Raw genomic sequence first — 11,590 nt, forward strand, 5'->3', positions numbered from 1 at the left:
AGGGCTTACAGCTTTCTCACTCACTCCTAACTCAGTAGCTCCATTTTATTTTAGCAGCCCACCTTTGTCAAGTCTTACCTTCAACTTAGTTTAAAGGAACAAAAACACTTTTGCACTCAAGTTTGGTCCTTTCTATATCATATAGTTGAAGTTAAATTATCTAGTGACAAGAACAAGGACAAACAACATGAACCAGTTCAGGAAGAGTCACTGACTCCTTTTCGTTTTTCATACAACGTGATGGGAGCCGAACTGGCAGGCCCTCTGGAGGGGGTCAGCCAGCTGCCAAGGTTCCATGAGTCATGAGCCTCATCAGTACATCTTTCTTTGGGAATGGAAAGCTCATCAGGTAGGTGGAGGTTATTTAGCAAGCTTCTACTGTATAACCTTATAATGAACTTCATTGTTCATAAACCCTTACCAGTTATGTTGTTTACTTTCTTAGGCTCAATTCCCAGAAGCAAAATGATTGGTTCAGAGGACACAGATATTTGCAATGTTCTTGACCTGTGCATCAGTTGTGCTCCCATAAGCATGACTGAGAATGCTGTTGTCACCCAACCCTTGCAACCAGTGAACATTATTTTTAATCTTTCCTGATTAAGAAAATATGGTATTTTGTGTTAATTTACTTGAATGTGGTATTATATAATATGGTGGTTCTCAACTCTCAGCTTCACCTAGGAAGCTTCTTAAAAATTTTCATATCATTCTTATAATTTTAGCTACAAAGTATGTAACATTGTTACAACATAAATAATGAAAAACAACTTATTATTTTCTTGCTTTATAACCTATTATAAAATATTGGTAAATGAATTGTATTGGGCCTGCACCAACTAAAAAAAGTTGGAGGGGGAGGAGGGAATAAGAGGTGGGAAAGAGGAAAGGAAGTTTGGTCCATCAGTCCATAGTAAATAAGTATCAAATGAAATGTTATTGGAACAACATTTTAATATGTAGCCTTGGACAAAATCATAGTAATATGGAATTTTAGTATTATATATTTCTAGCCCCTACTACTTCAATAAATTCATTGAAAAGCTTTAAAATGCTTTTAAATATTTCAGAAAAGATCTGTGAAACAAATATAAGTATCCCCTAGGTTGGAAAGACATGTCTGAAAGGATATTATATATTACATTTTCTTCTAAGTATTTTAAGCAGAAAGAAGTATTATAATCAGTTTTTTGCAAGCCCCCAAATAAGATGTACCCCCTCAAGGGATGGAATTAGAAATTGTCCATTTGCATACATCACAGATGTCTTTAAAGGAATAGAATTTATTGTCTAAATAAGCTGAAAAAGGAATATATATATATAAATACATATTGCATTTACATATATACATATATTTATAATGTATATAAAATAAATGTGTCTGTTCCTTTATATTAAGACCATATCTTCTTAAATGAAAATTGAGACAAGTGTAAGAATACTTATGGTGGCAATGTAACTCAGTATTTTGTCCCCAAAATATTCAGAATATATGGTCACTTTGCCTATATATGTCCTCAAGGAAAAACCTATCTTCAAATGCAATCAATAAAAGCTAAGTGAAAATAATAGAAACCGTGGCATACTGTGAAATCAGGCTAAAATGTAAAGGGCAATATTCATTCAGCACATTTGCTGAGAGCTTATTATCGGCCATTCCCTGCACTAGGCATTTGGGGTACATCAATAGCAAAACCAGACAAAGTGTTGCCCTTTTGGAGCCTGCTTTCCAGCAGGGAAGACAGTCAATATATAGTATTCACAGTAAGTGGGTAAATGTTTTGGTGTTTTAGGTGGTCAGTGCTATGGAAAAAAATAATAAGTCAGCATAGTAGGACTTCAGAAGTAACAGTGGAAGTCAGAGAGGTTGCAATGTTAACAATAGCCAGGTCTGAAGGGACCTCATTGAGAAGGGGACACACAGCAAAAACCAAAAGTAGCCCTGTGCGATCCCTCCACCTTATTTCTCTAACCTCCCCTCCTCCTCAGCTCCAACTGCCAGACTGAACTCTTCACTCTGCCTCGGAAATTCCTGCCTTTGTACTGGCTCTGCCCTCTGACTGGAGAACAAGGGATGTGGCAAACTGTTCAAAGTGCCCTGAGGTTGGTAAAGGGTAAGCACACTGTTCCAGTTGATGAGATGTGGGACAATTGCTTTTGGATGATGTTATCAGGAAAGGTGTTAGAATAATCTTTCAAAAATGCTTTTCAAATTTACCCTGTTGCTATTTTTTCTTTTATCCCTATACATTATGAATTCATTTTTACCTCCCATTTTATGCCCTTAGAGGCAGTGAAATTTGGGAATCATGCTCACTTGATTTTAAATTCCAACTCTTCTTCCATTTACTAACTGTGCAACTTTGGCAAACTGGATTTTTCTGAGCCTCATTTTCTCATCTGTGGAATGAAGATAATCCCTCTTTGAAGCTTGTTGTAAGAAAATCAAGTAACCTACTGTAAGTAAGGTCTGGCAAATGATGAGTAACAATACCAGTCTTGAAACAAGAGAAATGGAGCAAATAATAGAGGACATTTTTTAAACTGTGCTAAGGAGAATCTATCTTATTTTATAGGAAATAAGGAACCATTAAAATTGTTTTGTATAGAGACACATCATATTTGTATGTTTGTTTTAGAAAGATAACAGCAGGGAGTGAAGGGTAAGTTTTCAGAACTGGTAAAGTAAGACCAAGGAGTATGTATTGCACTGTTGTGAAATACGATGAATTCAGTTAAGTCTGCTAGTGACTGAAGAGGTAGATTTGACAACATAAAGTGTTTTCTAAACTTTATATCTTGACTTATAGTCACTTTTCCTAATATAGACAATATAAATAAAATTTTCTCATCATTTTAGTTGATGTTTTTAACCCAATTTCATAGAGTTTGGCTTTAGGTCATCCTTGGATTTATTGTTTGAGGGGTGTATCATTTAAGAACCAACTGCTAGAGCTACCAGGGCTAGGAAAAGGGAGGGGGGAGAAATCAGCTGATAAACGGGAGTCAGAAAGTCTGGGAAAAGAAACTTAAGTAAACTTTGTTTTGTGGCCCAATAGACATCACTTCAAAAAAGCATTTCTCAGTTGTTGACTTTGAAAAATAATTACATTGCCTAGCTTGGAGCTTGCAGATAACCAAGAGGGATGAGGAAATTAGTTTCCTCTAACTAGCTGCGCAGCCACCACTGGCTGGAAAGCTCCAGAGCATGCCTCTTTGGTTTTGCCTAGGTGAGGAGTGCCAGCATTTACATTTTTTAGTATTTTTGAATAGGTAATAGATTCATGTAGTTTAAAATTCAAAAAGTACAAAAGAATATAGAATGAAGTCTTCCACACATCCTATGCCCCAGGTACCCTGTTCCCCTCCCCTGAGAGTAATTCCTTATTCATCCTTGAAGATATTTTATGTATTACAAGCCAAAGATGTTCCTTTTCCCCTTTTTTATACCAATGGTAGCAAAGTAGACATACTGCTCTGTATCTTATAAGTTTTAGAAATTATCATTGGCATTTTTTTAGTTGTTGTTTTACCTAATGTATTTTGGAGATTGTTCTCTATCAATACATAAAAAGTTTCCTCATTATTAATGTGGCTGCTTAGTGCTACCATTATATGAAAGTACCATAATTTTTGTAAGTAACCCTCTCCCAATTAATGGACATTTAGATTGCTTCTAATCTTTTAGTTCATGTGGTGAATAACCTTGTACATCTATCAATTAGTACATTTATTGTACTTATAAGGTTAGTACCCACAGTGGGATTGCTGAATCAGAGTGTATAAGACCTTGTATCTTTGACAAATATAGTCAAATTGTCCTGTATAAAAGTTGTACTAATGTGCATTCTCACACTCTCTTTGACTTGAGAGCAGAAAACTGTCCTATTCATTCCTGTCCATCTGGAGTAGTTCAAAGACTCTTATATCAACTCTAAGGATGTTTCTTTCTATCAAAGATGAGTATGTTTATCTCCTAGATCATTGGCTCTCAACTGATGACAGGTTTCCCTCCCAGAAGACTTTTAGCAGTATCTGGAGACATTTTTCATTGTCACACTAGGTTGGGGGAGGTGGGTGGCAGTGCTCTGGCATCCAGCAGGTAGAGTTCAGGGATGCTGTGAAACACCCTGCTGTGCACAGGGTGGCCGGCCCTCTCTCCATCCTCACAAAGAATGATCTGGTTCAAACATCAGTAGTACGAAGCCGGGGAGAAAGTATCCTAGAAACCTCTCCCTCCTCTTGAGCATATTAAATATATCTTACAAAACCTAGGGTTCTCCACTCTGTAACCTGAAGTCTATGCCAAATAAAATGACCAGTCCTCTGTGCTTCCATAGTACAATTGGCTTTTATTTTTTGTTTCTTTCACAGTGTTCATATTGTATCGAAATTAGTGATTTACAGGAACTGTGGGCTTCTCAGAAACATGAACATATCTTATTTATATTTGCATCCTAAATATCTCACACAAAGAAGGCACTCAGCTTATTAAATGAATGAATGGATGTTAACTACTTGCTAATTGTCTCAGTGTGATTTAAGGGATTATTTTATTTTTATTCAAAGATCTTCTTTCTTACTCTTACTTGCTTCACCTTTCTTTGAATTTCAAATGTCCGTTTTTCTTTATACTTACACAGGCTGATTTTTCTAGCCAAAGAAGAATTGTACCAGGAAATGTCAAGTGAATAAGAAATATTGGCCTTTCCCCTGATTTGAACTTCTCAAGGGTGTAGTTTATTACCACAATATTAGTCACTTAATTATATACAATCTTCTGCACTTACAGCTTCTGATAAAATTTGTCTTGTCTCCTCAAATGGACTGAAATCTCCATAAGGGCAAAAATCAAAAATTTAAGTATCTCATGCCTAATACAGTGTTTTACAGACTGGAAAGCAGAGGGACAGGCTGTGAGATCCTGCCTCTCTCTCTTTTTTTTTCTTTTAAATCCCAACTCACAGACCAAACCCAAAGGAGATCCTGACCTCAGCAAAGACACTGTTCACTCTAAGACCAGAGTGCCCCAGATTCTGTCAATCCCTCGGGCCCTCCTTTACAAAGGGTGAGGAGCAGCGCCACAGAAGGCCCAGGGGCTGGGCCCTGGACGTCCCTGTCCTCCGCAGTCGGCTCTCCCGCGCCCCTGTGTTCTCTGGGAGCGAGGAGCCCCAGCTGACCAGCTCCGTGCCTGGCTTCCTTTTCACATCTCTTTCCATCACTGCAAGTACTGCCGGGAGACACTTCCCATCGTTCAACATGATTAAAGAGCCCAGTGTGGGAGGAGGGACTCCTGACCAGTGTCCCACATGAGCCGAAAGCAGAAATCAGTGATACGCTCTCATCCTGCTGCCGGGTGATAGAGTCTCGCCGAAGTGCCCACCACCGCACGTGGAGCTGTCTTTGCCAAAGGAAACCAGGCAGAGTGGAGGCCTGGTTTCGGTGAGACCCCCGTGATGTGCGTGCGGGGAGGCGCCACAGCCAGGGAAAGAGGCAGCAGATCAGCAAGGTCAGCAAGGGACGAAGCAAGGACAAGAGTGCTTGTTTGTAAGGCTCAGGGGTGCTAAATATATCCCACAGGAAACTGGGAGGCAGGGCCGCTTTGATCATATCTAACAGAATTTTTAAATGCAAATGTTGAACTTCTTAGTTTATTTCTAATAGCTTCTTGTTTAACCACCATTTCACCCTGAGTCCCTGTTGCATTCTCTTAGCAATTAAAATAAGTTTGCAGTGCAAGTCCTTCAAAACTGAGTTGCAAAAGAAGAAGAAAACATTCAGATTTGAATATCTGAGGCAAACAAAATAAATAAGAGCCAGCTTGATTAGAGAAGGTAAAAAAACATTCTAATAATTTCTTCCTGAGAAGAGTTTGAAAAAAAAATTGGTAACTTATTTTAGGCATTTTAAACATGAGCTTTGATATTCAACTAAGAATTATCTCCACAGATAGGAAAATAGAGCTAGTGAGAGGTTTAATTTTTCAAGGTTATTTAAACTTGAGTCTTGATTTTGCTGAAAAAGAACCCAAAAGTTCACATCTCCCAAGTGATCTGAAAAGAATAAAGCTGTGTTGATTTTCGAGTTAGCTAGAAGTAGCTTCTTCAAATTATAGTCTTCAGGCTGGGGTTTAGGAGAACATACCATTTAAGACATACTCTATAAAATATATTACATAGCTCCTGCCTTCTTAGGTAAATGATGCCAAAATAATCATTTTTTAAGTAATTATTCATGATTGTGTATATCTTCCATGCTGAGCATTTAACTTATTTGAGCTCTGTGAGAACAGTTTGAGGCAGGTAAATTTAACTTTGTGACATTTTCCCTTAGACTGAAGGATATTCATGTGCAGTCTTAGGAAGAAATCCCATCACGAACACTCCTAAAACTGCCAGCATGCATGTGCATGTGCCCCTGTGTGTTTCTAGATGAGGCCCATAGTTTTCTCAACTTTTCAGAAAAGTCTGTGGCCCTTCAAACATCCAAAGTGGATGAATCATTATGAAGGGCAGGAGCTTCTGTGCTACCTAGTTTTCCCATATAAACTTGAACTATTAAGATGGTTTCAAAGCTATGTTCCCTGAGTTTTCTGTTGTTCCCCTTATTGTCTGGGGAAGCTTCTTGCCCAGGTCATTGAGCTTTTGCCTCCATCAAAAATGCCCCATCTCTCCCCTGTGTAAGATCGGTTAACCGCATGGACTCTGAAGCCAGAGGGTCTGGATTTAAATCTGGTCTCTGCCACTTCCTGCTTGTGTGGCTTTGCCTCAGTTTCCAGATCTGCCAAGTGGACCTCATAATAGGTCCACCCTCTTAGAGTTATTCAAAGGATTTAACAAGTTCACATGCAGAACAGTGTCTGGAATATAGAAAACAATAAATAAGTGCTTGCTCTGCCTTGTGATCCTAATTTGTTGTGAATTTAGAAGCTGTCTGTTCAAATTCTATTTGACAAAAGAGGGAGAATATACTTGGGGTCTGTGTGCTCCTTAAAGCCCTTTTTCACTTCTTAATTTTTGTCCAGTCCTGCTTACAGTGGAATTTAGTGAGATAACAAATGCTGCATTTGTGTCTCTGGAACAATGTTGAACAAAAGAACTGGATAGGGAGAGGGCTGCATGCTGCTGGTTTTCATGAGCCTTTATGGAAGTGGCCGTGATGACTGCAAGTCCACAGGATGCTGCTGGTGATGCTAAGTAAAGCAGCCACCTTTTCTCTTCAGCCATTCTGGTTTTCTTAAGATGCAGTTAGAAGAGAGGAACCTTTTTTTTTTTGCTTTTTTTTCTATTAATGTACCATTTATATACAGTTTTATGTTGGTTTCAAATATACAGCACAGTGGCTCAACAGTTCCCCCTACTATTAAATCCTCACACCCTCTAGTGCAGTCACTATCTGTCAACATAGAAAGATGTTACAGAATCATTGGCTGTATTCTCTAGGCTGTTCTACTGTCCCTGTGACCAACTTATATTGTGATTGCGAATTACTGTGCCCTTACCTCTTCCTCCTCCTGCCCACCCTCAAGAGGAACCAATTTTTTCAGCAAGTATCTTTGAAGTGCATTTGAGGCAGCTGTTAGGGAAAGTGAGGGTATGATCTTTTTTTATAGAAATAAAGAACTGCTTTTCCTAGCATGTGGGTGTTCCCTGGGATTGAATCATCTCTCCTTAAAACTGTACACTGGCAGGATCTGCTGGGTTCAGAATGCAAATGATCTAGGCAAAGGTTCACGATTAAAGGGAGCAGATAAAATCAGATTGAAAAGGATGCCAGATGACTTTTTTTTCCCCTTTATCCTTTTGTTAAAGATTAATAGTCTCTTGCCTCTTGCCTCGTTCTCTAAGGGTCTTTGCATCATCCATCTGAAGATTAAAGGCTGCTGTCAGATGGCCAGAGACAGATATCACAGAGGTCCCTGTAACACTTGCCTAATGTCACTAAAGAGATGGGATGACATCCTAGAGTCCTTATTCTAGCAATGTTGAAGTTCTGAAGTGGGCAAAGATAATTGCTGCCACAGGATTATCGGTGACCTGCAGTATATCAGCATCCTGCTGGGCCAGAACTGCCAAGCCTCTCTCCATACTTTCTAATGCTCTTGTCAGTGCCTGTCTTATTAAGCGTGGGCATCTGTTATGAAAACAGGCAGCATGGCATAGTAGTGGAACCCACTATTTTCAGAATGAGCAGTAGCTATGTTAGCTTTCAACAAGCCAGGCTTTTTATAAAGTGACTGGTTATAAATGTCCTTACAGTTGGTGTTAATGCCATCCACACTGCCCTTGAGTTGCAAGCCACTTGCAAAAAAATGCTTCCTTGTCTCTATGTATGTGTGTATATATATATATATATATATATATATATACACACATACACAGACACACACACACACATATATATAGCTATAGATCTATAGCTATATATATATATATACACATTTACATATATAGTTTTTATATTTTAAAATATATTAAAAATGTATATATAAAATACCATATTTATTATAACACACATATTGTCTTAAATTTTTCCTTCCTCTCCACTTTCTTTCCAGAGCCACCGATAATAAGAAAGCAGTACACAAGGGAACCAGGCATTAGCATCCACTAGAATTCAGTTCAACAGGAATTATAGGTATTCAGCTTTGAGTAGGTTACTTAACTTCTGGGCCTCAGTTTCATTCCCTATAAAAGGTGGATAATGTTTACCCAGCAGACTTGCTGCATTGCAAAAACAAGGCTTTAATTTAAACCTTTGCTCATGATTTTAAGGGCAAAAGTGCCAAACAAACCTGCTATCAAGAGCCTAGTTGCCATCAAACTTAAAGACAAACTTGCTTAGAGATACCATTAGCTTCTGTGTGATTCATGACTGATTCAGAGAGAATCAATAATGAAACTACATAGAGCCTTACAAGAAAATACACATTCACCAGTGCAGAGACAGACTCCCTCCCTGAACAAACTTTGGTCAGGTTCCTCCAAGCCCTGTTCTCGACTAGGCCTCAATTTGGGTTTCCATGTCTGTCCCTACAGAGTTCAGTTTTGGCAGGAGTCTCACTAAGCCAGTTTAGAAAGAACCCTCCCACCCTTAATATCTGATTACCCCCAATAGCCAATCAAATCCTTCATTTCCCATCACCCTCCAGCCTGGCCTGACTTCAGCATGAGTCTCCATAGCTCTGATGTCTCCATCCACCGATGCCAGCCCCTAACATGCAACTTGGTTATAAATCCTCACTTGTCCTAGCTGTATTTGGCATTGAAATTGAACTTGATCTTTCTCCTCTACTGTAATAGTCTTGACACCTATCATAGTAGTTCTGAATAAAGTCTTCCTTACCATTTAACATGTGTCAAAATAACTTTTTCTTTAACACAGATCAAAGCTTAAATACCGAGGTTTTTTAAAGAGACTAACACTTACAGGTGCTTAATATGTGTGAAATAGCTGTTTTTCAAAATGCTAAACATCCCATCCTCACATATTGCCTCCAATGAGGCAATACCAGTATCCTCAATTTATAGATTACATGGGTGCCCTGAGAGGTTAAGTTACTTGTCAAAGCACACAGAGCTAGAGCTAGCTAAGTAGAACTGGTATTCTAATCCAGGGATTCTGGCCCCAGGGTCCATGTTTTTTGAACGCCATGCCAAACTGCACTCAAAGGGCTAAAAATAAGGTTGTGAAATCTACTCTTGTCAACGCTCTTAGAAAAAGTTCTCAAATTTAGCTGTGCACAGGAGCAAGTAAATCATGTGAAAGAGTAAAATAGGGTAGGTGAGGAATTAGCCACCATGAGTCCCTGCCTACAAAGGGTGCTGGCCCTCATCAGCACCATCTTGTGGTTGTTATCTGGAAATACATACCTTCTAAGATTTTAGAGAAGCAAGAGAGAAATCTGGAACATTATGAAAGATCTCCATTCAAAAGACAAAGAAACAGAAAGGATGGGGGAAGAGGTTATGAGAGAAGGGAAGGAGGGAAAAGGAAGGGAATGGAAAACGGCAAGATACAAACATATGCACCCTTGCAGAAGAGATTCATTTCAGTCTGGGGGTCACCTTTTGCAACCTCATTTTTAGAGATTATTAAATCTTATAATAATGGATTCTGACATATTAAAGACATATACTTGGGACTAAACCACTAAGTAATTATGCTATTAAAGTTTCCTGTTTGTCTAACCTCTTGGAGACTAGATTTCTGCTATTTGGTTGGAGAGGGGAAGGGGACATGGAGGAAGAGGGTTGTTTCAGAGCTTAGGAAGCCTCTCCTTGTCTCATAGGGATGCTATGACAATTATATTAGCAGAGATGTTTGAGAGTAGTGTTGATTTTCTATCTACCCATGAATCAAGAGATTTCAAATTACGGGTATTAGCCAAGCAATCCGGACTTTTCTTCTTGATTCCTGAATTGAAGGGTAATTTAACCTCTATTAACAAAGCAAGCAAAAGAAAACATCCTTTCAAAGGTAAACTAGTACAGTCAGCTAGCTAGCTATGGGAAATGGAAGTAAATGCAGTAACTTCTGAGAGTTTTATGACATCTCTCACCTTTTTCTAAGTCTTTCTACCTTCAGTTGCTGAACTCTGAGTTGTTCATATTTCACAGCCGTCTTTGGCAAACCAGATTTCTTGGCTCCAGCCATATAACACAAGAGATGCTCTGAGCTCCTGGCTTTATGAGGCCTTCCCGCTTTTTGTAGCGGGTGTCCAATGTACTTGGTTTAATTGTCTAAACCTGGGTTGCAGATACATAATGTTTCATAAGTTACGACCATTTTGTTACTTCCAAAAATAGCATTCTAATTGTGTTTTCATTAGTATTTCATGCCGTGGGTTAAAAACTTACTTTTATTTTGAAGTTTCACAAGGCTTTAATAATGGCTACTTTGGAGGGAAACGGGGTCAATTAAGACTCATGCAGAAGGCCCTGTCCTGTGGGGCGAGCAGAAAAGGATCAATATGCTTGCTCCCTTCCCTCCTGGGGCTTTAAGTACTTTTGGAGAAACAAGGCATTTACACAAGTAACAAAGGTAGGAAAACTGCACAAAAAGCACAATGCAAAGGACACAGATGACCATAGCTGTAGGATTTTAAAAAAGAGGAAAAGAAACTTCCCAACTTGAAGTCTTTAGCGGCCTTAAATGAGATAGTGGTGCTTTGAAGAATAGGTAGACTGTTCTGAAGAGGAGGAGGATGGCGAATGGGAGGAAAGGTATAAAAAAGATGCAAAAAGAAAGAGAGAAAGATGGGTTTGAAGCACGGTAGGGGCAATAGAAAACTCCAGTAAGGAAGAAACAGAATATACACCCGGGGAAATGGTTTGAATGAACAGAAAGCAGTAAAAAGCAAGGATGAGAATATTCAGCCCATTAATATGAATAATGAAGTTAGAAGAAAGAGCTGATTTGGGGGAGAAGATGAGTTGATTTTTTTTGTTAGGTTTCATGTGATAGCAGATCAGTGATAACACTGAACCAAAATATGAAATAATTTATTTTTTTTAAACTGGGCTCAACCAGATTCGCCTTTCCTTATGTTGAGCTGTTAGATGCTGAGTTAGGATTCTGCTATTTAACT

General features: G+C 38.8%; 1 protein-coding gene across 8 annotated transcripts in view; it reads left to right on the plus strand.

The window, feature by feature from the left end:
- GPRIN3 (GPRIN family member 3) overlaps positions 1–11,590 on the plus strand; it is a 72,909-nt gene that overhangs the window by 48,164 nt on the left and 13,155 nt on the right. For 2 of the 8 annotated variants that reach the window (XM_037020125.2, XM_073237303.1), the window contains exons 2-3: positions 1,990–2,103; positions 4,968–5,509. The exons of 2 other annotated variants lie outside the window; for them this stretch is intronic. The gene's annotated coding sequence lies outside the window, so the exon portion shown is untranslated. Of the gene's footprint in view, positions 1–1,989; positions 2,115–4,967; positions 5,510–11,590 lie in introns of all 8 variants that reach the window. 4 more of the 8 variants (XM_017677737.3, XM_017677732.3, XM_037020123.2 and 1 more) reach the window with 3 other exon arrangements.

This window comes from Manis javanica, chromosome 5 (genome assembly GCF_040802235.1).
Source record: "Manis javanica isolate MJ-LG chromosome 5, MJ_LKY, whole genome shotgun sequence".
NCBI classification, from domain to species: domain Eukaryota; kingdom Metazoa; phylum Chordata; class Mammalia; order Pholidota; family Manidae; genus Manis; species Manis javanica.